We start from the raw sequence: 20,947 nt of genomic DNA, 5'->3' as shown, positions 1-20,947 counted from the left end.
TCCAAGGTCCAGTTGAAGAGTGGAAGGAGGGAGAATATGAGCAAGGAAGTCAGAACCACCAGTGGTTGGTTCACCCACTGAGATAGTGTGCCTAAGCTTATGGGAACTCACCAACTCCAGCTGGACTGGGACTGAACGAGCATGGGGTCAAAGTGGACCCTCTGAATGTGGCTGACAATTGGGCAGACTGAGGGGCCAATGATAACGGCACTGGGATTTGGGACTACATTCTTGCTGTTGGTTTTGTGTCCAGCCCCCATGAGGACACTCTTCTCCATTTGTCACTCTGCCTATTCCTGCTTCCCGAGGGCTGGATGGCAAACAAGCAACATCTTGTCCCGGGGGATGTGCTTCTGACACCTTTCCACATCTCTGAAGAATGTTCTCGAAAGATACTGTTGATTTACTAGAATGGTTTATCTTCTCTCTCATCCCTGGGATTCGATCTGCCTCAGTTGGTTTGATCTGATTCTGTGTTGTGTGTGTATGTGTGTGTGTGTGGGGGGGGGGGATATTGACAGGTGTCAAAGAATCAGTGCCAATAAAACCCTTTATGTCCAGTTTTAGGCAACTAAGAGGGATAGAAGGAATACTCCTAGGCCCAGCTGGAGTCTGTTCTATCCATTTTATGTTTCTTGTTGATGATGTTTTAGCATCTTTAAAAACACGACTGGGGTTTCCCATTCAAGGCTGTGCTTCTGCAGAGTGTCTGCACACAGTAGCCACACAATTCTTTAAGGCGAACACAGCGCAGAACTAATGGGCAAATATTTAAGGAATGTTAACTTAAAAATTAGGAATTTGATTCAGGAGCTAACCTAGCAAGCCTGAAATGCGAATTTAATCTCCTGAACCCCCCCCTCCCGCCCCAAGATGAAAGGAAAGAACCAACTCGACAGACCTGTCCTCTGTCCTCCACACTAGGCCAGGGCACACACACTGTAACAGTGATAACAAAGAAAACTTAAACATTTGTCTGTAGATGCTTTAAAATCTGCTCATCACTTCTGTATTTAAATCCCAATATGTAATGCCTGTTAATCACTAGGAAGCTTTGCTCAGAATGTGCACTGTTGGGTCCTTCAAGAGAATAGTCGATACAGTTAGGAGCACGTGAACACAAGCCTAAGTGGCACTAACAGTTTTGATTTGGAGGACAACAGTTTTTAAAGTGCTTCCTACCTGCTGTGGTTTAGGAAGTTTATATAATATAGGAGGCATAAATTTATACAAAGGAGTCATCAACAGCATCACCACAGGGAAGAATTACACAAAGCCAAAGTGTCCCCCCCATTGTTTATCTATATCAATCTGTCTAGTGGTTTAGTCTTTTTTAAAGCAAAATTGATATGGCTGTGTAGGGTAATAGGTCCACAGTACTGATTATTTTAAAATCAACTTTTGAGCCCACATAGATGTAGCAAGTGGATTATGTATACAGCAGCCAGGTATGCCATTTGTCAAGGTGAAGACATTTAGGACAGGATTTGAAATAGCAAGACTCATAAATGGCAACATTGTGATTTGCTTTTGTTGTAATTCTGAGTGGTACTGACTAAAATAATATAAATATCAAAAGAATTATATTGGCCGCGATGAATTTTATATAAAAGTGGAATCGTGGATTGCTCTGTATGAATTAAATGTCTTTAACTGTAAGTAAGTTCAGACACAGATCTTTATACACAGATACATAGGTATTGAATTTACTTGGAACTAATTATTCATAAAAGGGGTTATTTTTAAGTGCTTCTTTAAAGAAGTAAACATACACAAATTAGATTTAATGAACATTGACTTAAGACTGGGCACACTAAGTAGTTAAATTCTGACAAAAAAAGTGTAAGTAATCTTAAACACTTTTTAAAGTATTAAATTTTTGCAAATGCTGAGAACAGATTAATATCTTACAGGAACTCACTGTTTTAGAATCACTGTGTGGATGTGCTTAACTAAGGACCCCAGTAACATTGTGGGAGCACAGTGTCCATGACTAAGGACCCAGTAACATTGGGGGAGCACGGTGCCCTCTGACTAAGGACCCAGTAACATTGTGGGAGCACGGTGCCCTCTGAACTAAGGACCCAGTAACATTGTGGGAGCACGGTGCCCTCTGACTAAGGACCCAGTAACATTGTGGGAGCACGGTGCCCCCTGACTAAGGACCCAGTAACATTGTGGGAGCATGGTGCCCTCTGACTAAGACCCAGTAACATTGTGGGAGCATGGTGCCCTCTGAACTAAGGACCCAGTAACATTGTGGGAGCACGGTGCCCTCTGACTAAGGATCCAGTAACATTGTGGGAGCACAGTGTCCATGACTAAGGACCCAGTAACATTGTGGGAGCACGGTGCCCTCTGAACTAAGACCCAGTAACATTGTGGGAGCACGGTGCCCTCTGACTAAGGACCCAGTAACATTGTGGGAGCATGGTGCCCTCTGACTAAGACCCAGTAACATTGTGGGAGCATGGTGCCCTCTGAACTAAGGACCCAGTAACATTGTGGGAGCATGGTGCCCTCTGAACTAAGGACCCAGTAACATTGTGGGAGCACGGTGCCTCTGACTAAGGACCCCAGTAACATTGTGGGAGCACGGTGCCCTCTGACTAAGGACCCAGTAACGGTGGCGGCAGACCTTGTACATCCACTTTTCCCATTTGCAACTCACTTCAGCTTCATGCTTTAGCCCTCATATTTTCTTCTTTCTTTTTCATTTTGGAAAAATGCAGTTATTTTATCCAGGGCAAAATCCATTTTACCATACAAAATCCTCCAGTATCTAAAATACCCGGCTTTCATTGAGCATGATGGCACACACCTTTAATCTCAGCACTGGGCAGAGGCAGGTGGATCTCTGTGAGTTTGAGGCCAGCCTGGTCTACATAGTTCAGAACACCTATGTAGCTATGTAAAGAGACCCTATCTTAGAAAATAAATAATGCAAACAAAATATTGTCCTTTCTATTTTTCCTGAAAATAAATATTCTCTTACTTCTTTAAAGTCCATTCTCATGTTTCTGTGGAGAAGGGTACCAGTTGAGTCCGCTTGCCTATAAGGGTCAGGTGGTATTGCTGCTGGCTGCAGGGAGAAGATGGTTGGACATGAACATGGCTCAGCACCTGCCCTGCATGGGGACTGTCATTTGGAAAATGGATCTGCTGGGACTGCAAAGGGCCCGTGAGGCACAACAGTCGCGTCTTCCACGGGATGGATAAGGAGTGGGGAGGCCAGTGTGGACTACAGATCCATTGTAGTAGGGCAGGTGCAGCTGAGGCGGGGACGAGCCCTGCTATGAAGGCCCTAACTGAGCCAGGCGGGGTGAGCACATGGCGAGCGGCCAGACCCCAGGTTCCTCCTAGTGCAGGGCTTCTCAATTCTCCTAATGCTGTGACCTTCATACAGTTCTTCATGCTGTGGTGACCCCAAACCATAAAATTAATTTTGTTGATAGTTCTTAACTGTAATTTTGCTACTGTTATGAATCATAATGTAAACATCTGATATTTCCTGTGGTGTTAGGAGACCCCTGTGAAAGGGTCATGCAGTATGCCTGGGGTCATCACCCAGAGTTTGAGAACCACTGTCCTAGCTGGCCTATTCAGGCAATGAGGCCGGGTACTGGAGACAAACACTAGGAAGTGAAGGCAACAGGAAGCAGAGAGCAGGGTTCCCAAGGGTGGAGCCCAGTGTGTCATGGGAGATTGCGATGTGTGCCACCTCCACTGTCACCCACCCCAGATCTTGGCCTTTGGTTTACAATTATTCTGGGGCCACCAAGGAGCTGCCTCTCCAGGTGTGTTGTCCAGAGGAAGGGCAGACGTCAATGTCTAAATGCTCCTCAGAGGCAGGAACCATTGCAGGCACTCCTGACTGTCCCGCCAGGTGAGAGGAAGGAGAGGCGAGGCTGGGGTTTCTACCCCAGTATTTAACAGTGGGGTGTTTGGGATTAACCCTTTGCTTTCCCTGGATCCAGTCTTTCCAGTAGGGAAGGAGGCTTTTCTAGAACGTGAGCATGGGAACACAGCTCTGTGATGCAGGGACCCTGAAGAGGAAACACAGGTCTAGGGACATCGCATCTTCGTGCTCAGTGGTGCCATCTCAGAACAGAAGACCAAAGAGCCTGCAACTGGGTACCAACAGAGAAGGAAAAGTTTCTATGTGTGCCACATACAAGCCGGAGCATTAACACCAGGTGCTCTTTCTTCCTGCTCTGTGGATGGAGACACACACTCAGAGGAAAGGGGCACATCCAGGATGCCTTGATTGGGGGTGGAACTGGGAGGAGGCAGGGGAGTGATCAGGTGCTGCTAACACAGTCTCTCTTCCCAGTGTCAGTATCTGCTTCCTCATTGGTGACAGCAGAAAGGAACAGGGCCTGCATGGGTGTTGGGAGGGGAAGCTCAGGGGATTCACATCAGCTTCTCCTCTCTGCAGGACTATATTCCAGCTAGAAATGAGAAGCTTTTGCCACAACAACACAGGTTCTGGACTTAACTCATAATGTAGAGAACGCTGCTCTGAAATGGGCTTAAAACTAACCTTCGAGAGAGTCGGGCGCTTCCACTAACTTCTTCCTGGAAAACGGCAATAGTTTATTCATTTTCGTGGTCAGAGGCTCACGAGGATGGAACACATCCCAAGGAGAGAAAGAAGGCTTCACAAATCATCTCTGTAACGTGCTCATTAATAAGTACACATTGACTGCAGCAGCAGTGCCACCGTCCACACTGGAGGTGTGTTTAGTAACTGCACTGCTTGCAAGACTGCTGTGGGGCAGCCTCGCCCCTGCACTGGCATTAGTAGTGCTGTGGGGCAGCCTCACCCCTGCACTGGCATTAGTAGTGCTGTGGGGCAGCCTCGCCCCTGCACTGGCATTAGTAGCATGTGGGGCAGCCTCACCCCTGCACTGGCATTAGTAGTGCTGTGGGGCAGCCTCGCCCCTGCACTGGCATTAGTAGTGCTGTGGGGCAGCCTCACCCCTGCACTGGCATTAGTAGTGCTGTGGGGCAGCCTTACCCCTGCACTGGCATTAGTAGTGCTGTGGGGCAGCCTCACCCCTGCACTGGCATTAGTAGCGCTGTGGGGAAGCCTCTCCCCTGCACTGGCATTAGTAGCACTGTGGGGCAGCCTCACCCCTGCACTAGCATTAGAAGGATTGTGGAGCAGCCTCACCTCTGCACTGGCATTAGTAGCACTGTGGGGCAGCCTCACCCCTGCACTGGCATTAGTAGCGCTGTGGGGCAGCCTGGCCCCTGCACTGGCATTAGTAGCGCTGTGGGGCAGCCTCTCCCCTGCACTGGCATTAGTAGCGCTGTGGGGCAGCCTCTCCCCTGCGTTGGCATCAGGAGAGTTGTGGGAACCCTCATCTCTGCTCTGATGTTAGTACAGACAGCAGCCGCCTGGAATATGGAAAAATCAATCACTGGGCGTTTGTGCCTTTCTTCATCCCACTCTCCATTAAGGGGAAGCTAAGCTCAATGCCAGGACCCTACAGCCCCAGTGACATTAAAGAACTGATGATCAGAACTGTGCTCTGACTCCACGCGCACACTGAGGCACAGTTGTTCTCCTCCCCGTAAACAAAGTGAAATGAAGTGAGTCCGGGCGTGGCGGCTCGTGCCTCTAATGCCAGCCTTCTCTTTCTACAGTGCTGCTTTGGGAAGAGGCAATGTTACAGAAGCCCTGGAGGCTACTAAGGTAAAGCCACTGCCTCCTGAACGAAAGAGTGGACATGTGCCGTCATGTGCTACCTTAAGGGTTATTCCAGGGTCTGGAGAGATGGTTCCATGACTAAGTGTGCTGGATGCTCATCCAGAGCAGGTTCAATTCCATTCTCCACATGGCAGCTCACACTATGTGTAACTCTAGTTCCAGAGGATGCAATAGCCTCTTCTGACCTCTGCACAGTCAGATACCCAGACACGCATGAAGGCAAAACACCTCTCCACAAACTATTACTAAAAATAAAACATTTCCTCTAAAAGGAGTTAATCCATTTGTACCTGTCAATCTCCTGTCCAAGAGATCATCCCTCAGGATGGTGGATTTACCTTAATGCACACAGAAGAGATGAGAGGAATAATTACTTAGCCCTTTAAAAAGCCAATACCTTTCCTTCCCAGAATCCTTGGCCCTGAAAGCAGTCTCTGTGGGAGCCATGAGGTTCCTTGTGTCTGCCCCTCTGTCCCTTTAGGGTGCTGACCAGTGCCTAAGTCCACTTGCGCTGGTGTTCTGGGCTCCCTCACTCTGTCTGTGCAGCCCCAGTCCCAGCATGTGTCTGCTTGTCTGCCATGTGGCTGCCCTCCACACCGGGTTAACTCAAATGCCGTGTACGTCTATCTTCCTCGTAAGCGTCTAACTAGAAGGCTATGATAATGGTGTCTCTAAACTCAGCCTCTGGGGTCCATGCATTTCAGTCTTTGAATTCTCAGGATGAGCACCCAGTAGCCACAGCTAGAGCTGCTTTTGTAACTATCAACTTCTCCAGGACCTTAGTCCCCCAAACCAAAAAAGTCTCTATGGTTCTCAACAACACCACAGATTTCCCACATCAGTATGTTTAATCTGTACAATTGAATAAGATTCTCTTTTTTTCCCCTTTGAGACAGCATCTTGCTTCATAGTCCTGACTGGCCTCTGATTCTCAATCCTTTCTCTCTCAGGCCTCTGAACACCAGATTACAAGGGTCTTCCACCAGGCCTATTTTGAAATTTTTTTTTTTTCTGAGAGGCTTTCCTTGTATAGCCTTGGCTGTCCTGAAACTCACTTTATGAGCAGACTGGTCTCAAGTTCAGCGAGACCCACCTGCCTCTGCCTCCAGAGTACTGCCATTAAAGGCATCCACCACCACTGCCTGGCTAGGTTTTTTTTTTTTTTAAGTAAACAGAATAAGTGGGTTTCCTCCATCCTAGTATCTTGGTGCTGCAGTAAAGACTAAAGGTAACCCGATGCATGGAGCAGGAGAAGCCTGTAGGAAAGCTGTTTGTGCCAAAACAAACTTACCTAGTTACGCTAGGCGGCCTGCAGTTGTATGCTTCTTTGTTCCTGGATGCCCAGAACCAAAATAATCACACTGAAGCTGTATTAATTACAACACTGCTTGGCCTATTAGCTTATGCATATTTCTAGCTCACTCTTATCTCGTTAATCAACTGATTTCTATTATTTTATATTTTACCTCAAGGTTTATGGCCTACCCAAAGATTCTTGCTAGCAGCTTGTGTCCTTCTCTTCTTGTGGTTTCATGGCATCTCCTTTATTCTGCCTTGTTTCTCCCAGCATTCAATTTAGTTTCCCCTTCCAGCTCTGTTCTGCCCTGCTAGTGGCTGAAAGCAGTTTCTTTATTTATTAACCAATAAAAGCAACACATATAGAAAAGGACTTCCCATATCATTTCCCCTTTTCTGTTTAAATAAAAAGAAAGGTTTTAACTTTGACATAGTAAAATTACGTACAATAAAACAGCTATCAAGCAAGAATTATAGTTTAAATATTTATATCTATTTTTATTATAAGTAGGAAAATCATATCTATCTAGTCTTTAACTCCATCAAAAACTCCAGAAGGATATAATATTCCCTAAGTAAACAGGAAGTTATATTGTAAGCAACTTCCAAAACTCTAGAATTGACAGAGATACCTTGCTGCCTGGACAGTCACCCAAAGTTCCTCTGTAACATTGGGGCATCCATCTTGAGCCTACAGACCCATAGTATCCATCAGACTTCGCCATGAAGCAGGAAATTTTAAGATCTGTTTTACCTTGTCATAGCAAAGTCTATCTGTTGCTTTCTTTTGTGTCCTGCAGAATGTCTGGCATACTTTTCATGAAGCAGGAACCCCGAAGGACTGTCTCATCTTTAGGCAAGTTCAGGAGTCATTTCTCTGGGTCCTGCATATCCAGTTCATACAACATAATATCAAACAGTCCAGGCAAGAGCAGTTACTTGTCCAAGTTGCTAACAAACTGCGTAAGTAGCCTCTTTGATGCCCATCTTCCTCTTGAAGTAATTGGTGCTGCCAGGAGCAGATGTGTCTCATTGTCATGAAAAGTACTAAGTTCTTAAAACATTATAAATGCCATATTCTGACGGTCTCTCAAAGATTTGAAAAATATCTATCAATTTTCCTTTTATAATTAATTCAGAGACTTTTTCCACATAAATTTTTAATTACTTTGTTTATGTGGTAAAAAGATCCATTCTAAGATAATATCTTCCATTTCAATTAAGATTCCTGTAGGAGAAATTCAGGAAGGCACTATGACTAGAATACAATTACGATTTGGATTCACTCTATCTACATGTGCTTCCTATACTTTCTCTTCAATGACTGTCAATTTTTTTTTAAACTTTAGCAGTTAAATCCCTGTGACTATTTAAGTCCTTGTCACCATCCAAGGTTTTGTTTAAATGAATTATTAAATCAGGTGGTTGTAGATTAAAAATGCCTCCTAACAATTTTTGATAGTCATTAATAGTTCGCAATCGCTATCTCCTATTTTGGGCCTTTTGTGTTCTAATTTTCTGTAAACCTATTTTACAATCTAGGTAATTGACAGAATCTCTTCTCAGTATTTTTGCGGAAGCAATTTGTAATCCCCATTTAGGTAAAACTTTCTTTACTTCTTCAAACATTCTTTCTAAAGTATCTGCATTTGAGTCAGATAACAAATGCCATCCATGTTATGGTAAATTATAGATGGGATTACAAACATGCAACACCACACACAGCCTTTCTTTCTTTCTTTTTTTGTTTTCTTTTTAAGTGTGCGATGGAGAGATCCAACTCAGTTTTCTGACTTGCAAGGCAAGCACTTAACCCTATGTTTAAAATATCTGATATTGATAAACTTCAACATGGTGAAAAACGGGAGTTGTATCTTGTAAGGTTTTTTAAATGAGTTACACTGAGAGCAAACTCTTTTGAGGCATGCCAAGGGTTCTTCTCCCCATTGTTAAAAACACAAAACAAACAGGTACGTGGTGGGCGGGGGAGAGACACATTTTTCCAGCTTGTTGGAAATCTCTAGATTTTGTTTGCTCAATGTCAGGAATGAAGAACACAGAATACTTTAAGAGGACAGCGATAATCTCAGTGCACAAGACAGCTGTGCTGCCAGACCCACACCCTGTGTAAATGACAGCTTTTTGGCCATAGCTCTCTGTACCCTCTTATATGACATTAGCAACACTAACAATTGAATGTGTATCAAGAACCCATCCCCCTTTTGTTAAAAACCTTAGACAAGTCCAGCAAATCGGAAATGAAATTTAACTTTGTGGTATTTGTTCTTTTTAATATACATATACATATATTCCACGTTTTTCAATAGACACTACTTAGTGCTGATGTGTCTAATGCAAGCCCTTGTGAGAGAGAAGCAAAAGTCTGTGAGTTCCAGGACAGTCTAGGCTACATGATGAAACCTTTTAGAAACCCAAATAATTACAACAACAACAACAAAGTGGACACTTTTGGATCCCCTTTCAGTAACCAAGAACTTTCCTTTTTGCTTAATAAATCCTCTCTGTTTTGCTAAATAAAGCAAAACTCCACGGTTTAGCTGTGTTTCCTGTGTTCTGTGCTCAGATGATGCAACCTGTCCTTGCTCTTTCCATTGCTGTCAGCATCACAGCTCTTATCTGGGGAGGGAAGGCAGTGCTGGGGAGGGAAGCCAGGGTTTTCTGCTGAGTCATACCCAGAGTCAAGCATGAGCCCAGATGCTCTGCTGCAGGCTGTGAAGCTGCCCTGCTTATCCCTAGCTGACTGGTGCTGACCCTGGTCATTTCTGCACTGAATGTCCTCAAGTGGTGCAGATGTCCCTGTCTGGCCTGTGTCCTAATGGACAGGGCACACGAATCTTCCTCACACAATGCTGGTATCTCCTCAGTCTATACTGAATGAGGCTCCCTTGCAAACAATAACCCAGCTAAAGCCACAGTCTCTTGGACAAACAAGACTTTTAAGCAATTAGGGAACAAAGTACTTCTTTCTCATTGTGCCTAACTCAGCTATTGGACAGGGTTCCTCTTGGGAGCCCAGACTGATGAATTTTCAAGACATCTTTTTTTGGCCCAGGGCTTCTGCAGCATACCACCTGCACACCTAGGACCCATGTTTTTCCAGCTAAAATGCATCCTCATGGCCTCACGTGCATCTGGAATGGGATATCTGCACTACCTGACTGTGTTCTGGGTCCTGTATAGCCAGGTCCCTGCTGGTGTTAGACACATGTGCCTTGAAGGGCCCTCTTCCCAAGTGCAGACTCAGAAGCTTCTCTGCTCCTCTCTCCTCCCTGCTCAGGAGATGAACCTTTTCTGAGGTGTTGGCTCTGCTCTGGCATCCTTCTGAGAAGCCTCACTGTGCTGACATCCCAGCATCTTCTTCTCTGGACCTTGTCACAGTTCTGAGAGTGTCTGATTCTTTGCTTGCATGAAAAATTCCTCAAAGTAAGATCCTGCCATAGCCTTACTCCACCTTGCTCAGAGCCTGCTTCTCTGGCTACAGTGGTTCTGGGGGAAATGGGGCCAGTACAGCTCTCATTGGCCTTCAGGTCAGGGTTGGAGACAGAGACAGAGAACACCTTCCACAGGGACACTCTGTAGAGACAGATGTCGCTCTCTGAATTTCCTCTGTGTCTGTGGTTATGTCCCCCTTTTCATTTCTGATCCTATTAATTTGCATATTTTCTCTCTGCCGTTTGATTAGTTTGGATAGGGGTTTATCAATCTTGTTGATTTTCTCCAGGAACCAGCTTTTTGTTTCATTGATTCTTTGGATTGTTTTCTGTGTTTCTATTTTGTTGATTTCAGCCCTCAGCTTGATTATTTCCAGTCTTCTACTCCTCCTAGGTGAGTCTGCTTCTTTTTTTTCTAGAGCTTTCAGGTGGGCTGTTAAGTCTCCAATGTGTGCTTTTTCTGTTTTCTTTAAGTGGGCACTTAGTGCTATGAACTTTCCTCTCAGGACTGCTTTCATAGTGTCCCATAAGTTTGAGTAGGTTGTTTCTTTATTTTCATTGAATTCGAGGAAGACTTTAATTTCTTTCTTTATTTCTTCCTTGATCCAGGTGTGGTTCAGTAGTTGACTGTTCAGTTTCCATGAGTTTGTAGGCTTTCTGGGGGTAGCATTGTTGTTGAATTCTAGCTTTAATCCATGGTGATCTGATAAGACACAGGAGGTTACGAATATTTCTTTGTATCTGTGGAGGTTTGCTTTGTTACCCAGTATGTGGTCAATTTTTGAGAAGGTTCCATGAGCTGCAGAGAAGAATGTATATTCTTTCCTATTTGGGTGGAATGTTCTATAGATGTCTGTTAAGTCCATTTGATTCATTACCTCCATTAATTCTCTTATTTCTCTGTTAGGTTTCTGTCTGATTGACCTGTCCATTGGTGAGAGAGGAGTGTTGAAGTCTCCTACTATTAGTGTGTGCGGTTTGATGGCAGCCTTGAGTTTTAGTAATGTTTCTTTTACCTACGTTGTTGCTTTTATATTAGGGGCATAGGTATTTAGGATTGCGACTTCATCCTGATGAATTGTTCCTGTTATGAGTATAAAATGTCCCTCTCCATCTCTTCTGATTGATTTGAGTTTGAAGTCAACTTTGTTAGAAATTAGTATGGCCACACCTGATTGTTTCTTAGGTCCATTTGCTTGATAAATCTTTTCCCATCCCTTTACTCTGAGTAGGTGCCTGTCTTTGTGGTTAAGGTGTGTTTCTTGTAAACAGCAGAATGTTGGATCCTGTTTTCGTATCCAATCTCTTAGCCTGTGCCTTTTTATAGGTGAGTTGAGTCCATTGACATTAAGTGATATTAATGACCAGTGGTTGTTAATTCCGGTCACTATTTTAGTAGTAGAGTTTGTGTGTTTCCTTTCTTTGAGTTGTGCTGGTGAAGGGTCTCTAGATGTTTGAGTTATTGTGGTTATTGTTGGACTCCTTGGTTTGTGCTTTTCCTTCTATTACTTTCTGTAAGGCTGGATTTGTGGCTACGTATTGTTTAAATTTGTTTTTATCCTGGAAAATTTTGTTTTCTCCATTTATAGTGAACGAAAGCTTGGCTGGGTATAGTAGTCTGGGCTTGCATCCAAGGTCTCTTAGTTTCTGCAGTACATCTATCCAGGACCTTCTGGCTTTCATTGTTTCCATAGAGAAATCAGGTGTAAGTCTGATAGGTTTACCTTTATAAGTAACTTGGCCTTTTTCCTTTGCAGCTCTTAATATTCTTTCTCTATTCTGTGTGTTTTGTGTTTTGATTATTATATGGCGAGGAGATTTTTTTTTTTGGTCCAGTCTTTTCGGTGTTCTGTATGCTTCTTGAACCTTCAAAGGAATATCCTTCTTTAGGTTGGGAAAGTTTTCTTCTATAATTTTATTAAATATATTTTCTGGACCGTTGAGCTGTACTTCTTCTCCTTCTTCTATCCCAATTATTCTTAGGTTTGGTCTTTTTATTGTGTCCCATATTTCCTGAATGTTTTGTGATGAGAATTTGTTGGCTTTGCTGTTTTATTTGATCAGTGTGTTTATTTTCTCTATGGTATCTTCAGTGTCTGAAATTCTTTCTTCTATCTCTTGTAATCTGTTGGTAGTACTTGTCTCTGTAGTTCCTGTTGGTTTACCCAGATTTTCCATCTCCATTCTTCCCTCAGTTTGTGTTTTCTTCATTACTTCCATTTCATTCTTCATGTCTTGAACCACTTCCCTTACCTGTTTGATTGCTTTTTCTTGTTTCTCTTGGTTTTCTTGGGTATCTTTGAGTGCTTTATTCATTTCCTCTACCTTTTTGTTTGTGATCTCTAATTGTTTATGGCAGTTTTTCACCTCCTGTTTAAGGCCTTCTATTATTTTCATATACTTCACTTTTGAGTCGATTTCTTCTAATTCTTCTAGAGTAGGGTGTACAATTCTTCTTATTTCGGGATCTCTGGATTCTGGTGATGTCATGTTGCCTTTCAGGTTGTTGGAGGAATTCTTGCCTTGGCGCCTTCCCATCTCTTCCTTCAAATGGAGCCAGGAGAGGCCTGGTGTCTTGGTCCAGTCTTTGCTGTGACTGACTCTCTGGTTGTAACTCTTCAGTGTAGAAGCAGGAACCGTCCAGTCCAGATGGAACTTCTCAGCACCGAAACATAGACGCCTGGTAGTCCAATGACCCTCGGACAAAAGGGATAATTTGGGGGGCAGGGTGGGGAGGAGTAGAACACAGGACACCCTGCCGCAAAAGCTGAAGGTGCGCGTGCTCCCTTTGGGGGGGGTCTTTGAGGCCTGCCCAGTAGGCAGGCACTCACCTCTCTGGGTGGGTAGCCTTTGTGTAGGAGCAGAAAACTGTTCCTGATCAAAGGACCTAGCAGATAATGCAGGCTTGTGGGGGGGGGGGTCGGGTGTAAGAAAGACAGCCCTGCAGAAGGAGCTGGGGGAGGGGGGGTTTGTGGTCTCCTCCTGGTCAATCTGCTCCTGGATCGCACACACTCACCTGTCCGGATGGAACTCCTCAGTACCTAAACAGGGCTGCCTGGTAGCCCGATGATCCGGGGACAAAAGGAAGAAACCGGGCAGGCGGGACGAGATCCAGGAGTGCACAAGCACCCCTGGAGCACAAGCTGAAGGTGCCCGGCTCCCTTTCGGGGGGGGGGGGGGTGGGGTTGGGTGGGTGGGTGGTGTCCTTGAGGCCTGCCTGGTAGGCAGGCACTCACTGCTCTGGGTGGGTCGCTTTAGTGTAGGAGCAGAAAACTGTTCCTGAGCAGAGACCCTAGCAGAAAATGCAGGCTTATGTGGGGAGAGTGGGAGGTCGTGTGTAAGAAAGACAGCCCTGCAGAAGGAGCTGGGAGAGGGGGGGCCTGTGCTCTCTTTCAGGACTGTCCGCCCCTGGAAAGCACACACTCACCCAACCAGATGGAGCTCCTCAGTACCTAAACAGGGCCTCCTGGTCCAAATGTCGCTCTCATTTGTTGCAGGGAAGCAACACCTCAGCTCACTCATGAGGGAAGCATGATGTGCAAGCTCTGAGCAGGTCCTGAACTCCGGCAGCTGTGCCCTGTCTAGTGCCCGCCATCTGGATGGCACCATAGCTGGGGCTGGAAAGGACACTAGTGCTGACTGAGGCTGGTGGTGAGGAGCAGGGGCAGAAGGGCAGTGTGGTCCCCTAGGGTTTATTTTACAGGACCAGGCACAGCATGGACAGGGAAAAGTTTAGCTATAGGACCTGTTGCTGTGGCAGGACATGGGAGCCCAGTGTGTGTGCGTCCTAACAGCAGGCTGCTCTGAGCAGTTATGTCAGGACCAGGCTGGCCTTGAAAGAGGGCAGAGATGGCTACAGTCCTGAGGGAACAGTGCAGGTGACAGGCCTTCCATGGGGGTGAAAACTGTTGAGCATCCACATTCTACTGTGCTCTACAAATTATTAGCCAGAGTTCACAAGGTGAATGGGGTGACCTATCTGATGTCACTTTCCAACTCTGTGACGCTGGGCTTTATGATTAACAAATACCAAGTATCCAACCGGTGAGGTGCCAACTCAGGTCTGCTCACCAGTTGTTGGGCAGACCCAGGACACCTGTGCTGCATGCCACCAGAGGCTGATGCCCTTCCAGACACTCTTGGTTGTGCAGTAGCAGGTAAGGCTGGCAGCACTGTGGGGAGGGTCTCAGCGTGGGACTGGAGTCCTAGAACTGCCCGAGGGCTCAAGGACAAGGGTTTGTAGCAAAGGGTGGTTTTGTTTGTTTTTGCCAACTCTGCCATCTGAACTCTCGTAATCCTTCAGTAGGAGGTTTGCAGGAATCCAAACCTGAAAACACAGGATGTTTACAGCATACAGTCCACGGACAATGAAAAGTAATGGGTGCATGTGATCCACCTACATCACTGTGCTGTGTTTATGTATACTCAGATGTGCAAAGGGCTTCAGTAGTGTAAAGAAGGATGTAGTCAGGTGTGGCTGGACAGACCTTCTCCCAGTGTTAGTGTCTGTTTCCTCTCTGGTGACAGCAGAAAGAGACACCCTAGAAGCAGGTCCTGGGAGGTTGGGAGGCAGAAGGTCAGGGGACTTACATGGTTTCTCTCCTCTGCAGGGCTCAGGGAATTTGCCCAGGCAGGTATACCTGTCTCTTCCTAGTGCTGAGATTTGAGACCCAGAAATCTCCCATGGCTTCTTATCACATCCGCCAGTACCAGGACAGAGACTATAAAAGTGTCCTGGATTTGTTCATAAGCGGCATGGAAGAGCACATCCCTGCCACCTTTCGTCACCTGCTGATGCTGCCCCGAACCCACCTGCTTTTACTTGGGGTGCTGCTTGCCATGGTCCTGGCGTCTGGCTCCTGGCTGCTGGCTGCTATGAGCATCTTCTTTGTGCTCTTTCTGCTGAAGCCCTCGGAAGGCTCTGGTCTATATGACCACGTGCACATGCAGCCATGCCTGAGGGTGGTCACTGTATAGGAGCTGCCTTTGCACACTGACCCAGGACTTCTCAGGCAGGTTCTTCCCCCCACTCCATTCTGACTAAGGGACCGAGGACAGCATGTTAGCTCCTTCCCACCAAGGTGTCCATCCCTACTGCAGGGACAGGGTACCTGTTGTAGCCACTGCCCTTCAGCCAGCTCTGGACTGTTCAGCCCTGGCTGGGATGCAGGTTGAACCTAGTTTGGTGTTTTGCTGAGAGAAATCCCGAGGCCACCCACCTGAGATTCTTCCCTTCCAGCCCATTCAGCCCAGAATTTTAAGGACAATCTCCTGAACCAGTTTCTGAGCCACCTGTGTCCCTCCTGTAAAGGCTGCTGGAGACCCCCCCTTTAAAGCCCCTAGTGCAGCTTGGACTAGTCCTGGTCTAGAACCAATAAATCTCAGAGCCAAAGCAAACCTTTCACTTTGCAAGTGAATTATCTCAGAAAGTGAATGACCGATGAGAAGAGGCAGGACTCATACCCAGGTTGCTCTGAAGCCTGCATGTTTGGCTACAGGGCTGAAGGGCATGGGCAGAAGTTTGAAGTCATCAGGATAGAAAAGGAGGGAAGGTTTGGGGAATGCACACAGCTGGGAATAGACCCTGTCCTCAAGCATGTCCTGGGCACAGCACCAGCTCACTTTTCCTCCATTCCCCAATCTCTTCCAGCCCTCCCACCCCTTCCCAACACCCTATAGCCAAGTGAAGGCTGGAAAGTGGCCTCTTGCTGCTCTGGCCCTGGCAGACAGAAGGCCAGTCTCTAGCACAGAGGTGGAAGGGCAGAAAAAGTGCTGGCCTTGGTACAGAGGGCTGGGAAGGCATCTAGGACAGGCAGCCGTGATGCATCTAAATTTTGTCCCAAAGCGACTGACCCAGGAGGCCATGCTTTGCTCTCTATGGTGTCTGGACTCAGCTGCAGTGAGGCCAGAAAAAGGGAGCAACAAAGCCAGGAGTGGTCTTGAGCCAGCATAGTTCCAGGGTGCTGAGCAGGCACAGATTGGGAAGGGGTGAATTAGGAGGCTGGCAGCAGGAGGTCATAGAACCTCTGAGCCACTGGGTTCTTCTCAAATGAAGTTGGAGGCTCAGGGTAGGCTGGGTTCTGAGTGGCGGATGGTTTTGTGCCAAAGACACCTCCTCCACATTGGCTCATAGACTTGTTTGTGCATCTCAAGCCTGGGGAGAAAGAATGCCCACTGGTTCACAGCTCTTCATCCATCTTACCCCTGTTGGCTTTTCAGCCAAGGGTCAAATACATGTGACCCATGAAACCACTTTCTGTCTTTCTCTTCCCTCGTCCATCCACACCCCTGTGTGTGTGTGTGTGTGTGTGTGTGTGTGTGTGTGTGTGTGTGTGTGTGTAGGCTGCTGTACTTGTGTAGGTGCACACCCACATGGGTACAGAGGTTAGAGGTCAACCTCTGATGTCATTCAAGAGGGGCCATCCAACATCTTGTTGTGAGTTCTCCCTAGGACCTGGAACTCACCTATTAGACCACACTGGCTGACCAGACAGCCCTAGGGGTCCTCTTGTCCCTCCTCCTCAGAGCCAGGATGACAAGGGCAGGCCAACATACCTGGCATTTTAACGTGGAAGGTGAAGATCCAACGCAGGTCCTAATGCCTGTGTGGCAAGGTTTCTCTGACTGAGCCATATCCCCGGCCCCCACACTGCCTGTCCCCAGGACTACATTCCAGCTAGAAATGAGAAGCTTTTGCCACAACTACACAGGTTCTGGACTTAACTCTTAATGTAGAGAACACTGCTCTGAAATGGGCTTAAAACTACCCTATGAGAGAGTCGGGCGCTTCCACTAACTTCTTCCTGGAAAACGGCAATAGTTTATTCATTTTCGTGGTCAGAGGCTCACGAGGATGGAACACATCCCAAGGAGAGAAAGAAGGCTTCACAAATCATCTCTGTAACGTGCGCATTAATAAAAGTACACATTGACTGCAGCAGCAGTGCCACCGTCCACACTGGAGGTGTGTTTAGTAACTGCACTGCTTGCAAGACTGCTGTGGGGCAGCCTCGCCCCTGCACTGGCATTAGTAGTGCTGTGGGGCAGCCTTACCCCTGCACTGGCATTAGTAGCGCTGTGGGGCAAGGCAGCCTGGCCCCTGCACTAGCATTAGAAGGGTTGTGGAGCAGCCTCACCTCTGCACTGGCATTAGTAGTGCTGTGGGGCAGCCTCACCCCTGCACTGGCATTAGTAGCACTGTGGGGCAGCCTGGCCCCTGCACTGGCATTAGTAGCCCTGTGGGGCAGACTCACCCCTGCGCTGGGATCAGGAGAGTTTTGGGAACCCTCATCTCTGCTCTGATGCAGGAGTACAGACAGCATCAGTCTGGAATATGAAAAAGTAAATCACTGGGGGTGATTTACTTTTTCATATTCCTATTCTTTCTCTTCAATGACTGTCAATTTTTTTTACACTTCAGCTGTTAAATCCCTGTGACTATTTAAGTCCTTGTCACCATCCAAGGTTTTGTTTAAATGAATTATTAAATCAGGTGGTTGTAGATTAAAAATGCCTCCTAACAATTTTTGATAGTCATTAATAGTTCGCAATCGCTATCTCCTCTTTTGGGCCTTTTGTGTTCTAATTTTCTGTAAACCTATTTTACAATCTAGGTAATTGACAGAATCTCTTCTCAGTATTTTTGCGGAAGCAATTTGTAATCCCCATTTAGGTAAAACTTTCTTTACTTCTTCAAACATTCTTTCTAAAGTATCTGCATTTGAGTCAGATAACAAAATGCCATCCATGTTATGGTAAATTATAGATGGGATTACAAACATGCAACACCACACAGCCTTTCTTTCTTTCTTTTTTTGTTTTCTTTTTAAGTGTGCAATGGAGAGATCCAACTCAGTTTTCTGACTTGCAAGGCAAGCACTTAACCCTATGTTTAAGATATCTGATATTGATAAACTTCAACATGGTGAAAAATGGGAGTTGTATCTTGTAAGGTTTTTTAAATGAGTTACACTGAGAGCAAACTCTTTTGAGGCATGCCAAGGGTTCTTCTCCCCATTGTTAAAAACACAAAACAAACAGGCACGTGGTGGGGGGAGAGACACATTTTTCCAGCTTGTTGGAAATCTTTAGATTTTGTTTGCTCAATGTCAGGAATGAAGAACACAGAATACTTTAAGAGGACAGCGATAATATCAGTGCACAAGACAGCTGTGCTGCCAGAACCACACCCTGTGTAACTGACAACTTCTTGGCCATAGGTCTCTGTACCCTCTTATATGACATTAGCAACACTAACAATTGATTGTGTATCAAGAACCCATCCCCCCTTTTGTTACAAACCTTAGACAAGTCCAGCAAATCAGAAATGAAATTTAACTTTGTGGTATTTGTTCTTTTTAATATACATATACATATATTCCACGTTTTTAAATAGACACTACTTAGTGCTGATGTGTCTAATCCAAGCCCTTGTGAGAGAGAAGCAAAAGTCTGTGAGTTCCAGGACAGTCTAGGCCACATGATGAAACCTTTTAGAAACCCAAATAATTACAACATCAACAGGGTAGACACTTTTGGATCCCCTTTCAGTTACCAAGAACTTTTCTTTTTGCTTAATAAATCCTCTCTGTTTTGCTAAATAAAGCAAAACTCCACGGTTTAGCTGTGTTTCCTGTGTTCTGTGCTCAGATGATGTAACATGTCCTTGCTCTTTCCATTGCTGTCAACAATATAGCTGTCTTCTGGGGAGGGAAGGCAGTGCTGGGGAGGGAAGCCAGGGTTTTCTGCTGAGTCATACCCAGAGTCAAGCATGAGCCCAGATGCTCTGCTGCAGGCTGTGAAGCTGCCCTGCTTATCCCTAGCTGACTGGTGCTGACTCTGGTCATTTCTGCACTGAATGCCCTCAAGTGGTGCAGATGTCCCTGTCTGGCCTGTGTCCTAATGGACAGGGCACACGAATCTTCCTCACACAGTGCTGGTGTCTCCTCAGTCTATACTGAACGAGGCTCCCTTGCAAACAATAACCCAGCTAAAGCCACAGTCTCTTGGACAAAAAAGCAATTAGGGAACAAAGTAATTCTTTCTCATTGTGCCTAACGCAGCTCTTGGACAGGGTTCCTCTTGGGAGCCCAGACTGATGAATTTTCAAGACATCTTTTTTTGGCCCAGGGCTTCTGCAGCATACCACCTGCACACCTAGGACCCATGTTTTTCCAGCTAAAATGCATCCTCATGGCCTCACGTGCATCTGGAATGGGATATCTGCACTACTTGACTGTGTTCTGGGTCCTGTATAGCCAGGTCCCTGCTGGTGTTAGATACATGTGCCTTTAAGGGCCCTCTTCCCAAGGGCAGACTCAGAAGCTTCCCTGCTCCTCTCCTCCCTGCTCAGGAGATGAACATTTTCTGAGGTGTTGGCTCTGCTCTGGCATCCTTCTGAGAAGCTTCAATGTGCTGACATACCAGCATCTTCTCCCCTGGACCTTGTCACAGTTCTGAGAGTGTCCGATTCTTTGCTGGCATGAAAACTTCCTCAAAGTAACATCCTGCCATAGCCTTAGCTCCACCTTGCTCAGAGCCTGCTTCTCTGTCTACAGTGGTTCTGGGGGAAATGGGGCCAGTAGAGCTCCCACTGGCCTTCAGGTCAGGGTTGGAGGCAGAGACAGAGAACACCTTCTACATGGACACTCTGTAGAGACAGATGTCGCTCTCATTTGTTGCAGGGAAAGCAACACCTCACTCATGAGGGAAGCATGTTGTTCAAGCTCTGAGCAGGTCCTGAACTCCGGCAGCTGTGCCCTGTCTAGTGCCCGCCATCTGGATGGCACCATAGCTGGGGCTGGAAAGGACACTAGTGCTGACTGAGGCTGGTGGTGAGGAGCAGGGGCAGAAGGGCAGTGTGGTCCCCTAGGGTTTATTTTACAGGACCAGGCACAGCATGGACAGGGAAAAGTTTAGCTACATGACCTGTTGGTGTGGCAGGACATGGGAGCCCAGAGTGTGTGCATCCCAACAGCAGGCTGCTCTGAGCAGTTATGTCAGGGCCAGGCTGGCCTTGAAAGAGGGTAGCGATAGCTGCAGTCCTGAGGGAACAGTGCAGGTGACAGGCCTTCCATGGGGGTGAAAACTGTTAGCATCCACATTCCACTGTGCTCTACAAATTATTAACCAGAGTTCACAAGGTGAATGGGGGTGGACTCCTGGATGTCACTTTCCAGCTCTGTGACGCTGGGCTTTATGATTAACAAATACCAAGTATCCAACTAGTGAGGTGCCAACTCAGGTCTGCTCACCAGTTGTTGGGCAGACCCAGGCTACCTGTGCTGCATGCGACCAGAGGCTGATGTCCTTCCAGACACTCTTGGTTGTGCAGTAGCAGGTAAGGCTGGCAGCACTGTGGGGAGGGTCTCAGCGTGGGACTGGAGTCCTAGAACTGCCTGAGGGCTCAAGGATAAGGGTTTGCAGCAAAGGGTGGTTTTGTTTGTTTATTTCTGCCAGCTCTGTAATCTAAAGCTTTACAATC

At 46.4% G+C, this 20,947-nt stretch overlaps 1 protein-coding gene across 7 annotated transcripts in view; it reads left to right on the top strand.

Moving 5' to 3' along the window:
- The window catches only part of LOC142856340 (N-acetyltransferase 8F1-like), a 57,735-nt gene that overhangs the window by 35,510 nt on the left and 1,278 nt on the right, over nt 1-20,947 (top strand). The window contains exons 2-3 of one of the 7 annotated variants that reach the window (XR_012911625.1): nt 4,008-4,196; nt 17,128-17,161. The exons of 4 other annotated variants lie outside the window; for them this stretch is intronic. The gene's annotated coding sequence lies outside the window, so the exon portion shown is untranslated. Of the gene's footprint in view, nt 1-4,007; nt 4,423-17,127; nt 17,162-20,682; nt 20,804-20,947 lie in introns of those variants that run through there. 2 more of the 7 variants (XR_012911626.1, XM_075983704.1) reach the window with 2 other exon arrangements.

The sequence above is a fragment of the Microtus pennsylvanicus genome, chromosome 8 (genome assembly GCF_037038515.1).
Source record: "Microtus pennsylvanicus isolate mMicPen1 chromosome 8, mMicPen1.hap1, whole genome shotgun sequence".
NCBI classification, from domain to species: domain Eukaryota; kingdom Metazoa; phylum Chordata; class Mammalia; order Rodentia; family Cricetidae; genus Microtus; species Microtus pennsylvanicus.
Note: the sequence above shows the minus strand (reverse complement) of the source record. Positions and strands in the feature narration are given on the sequence as shown.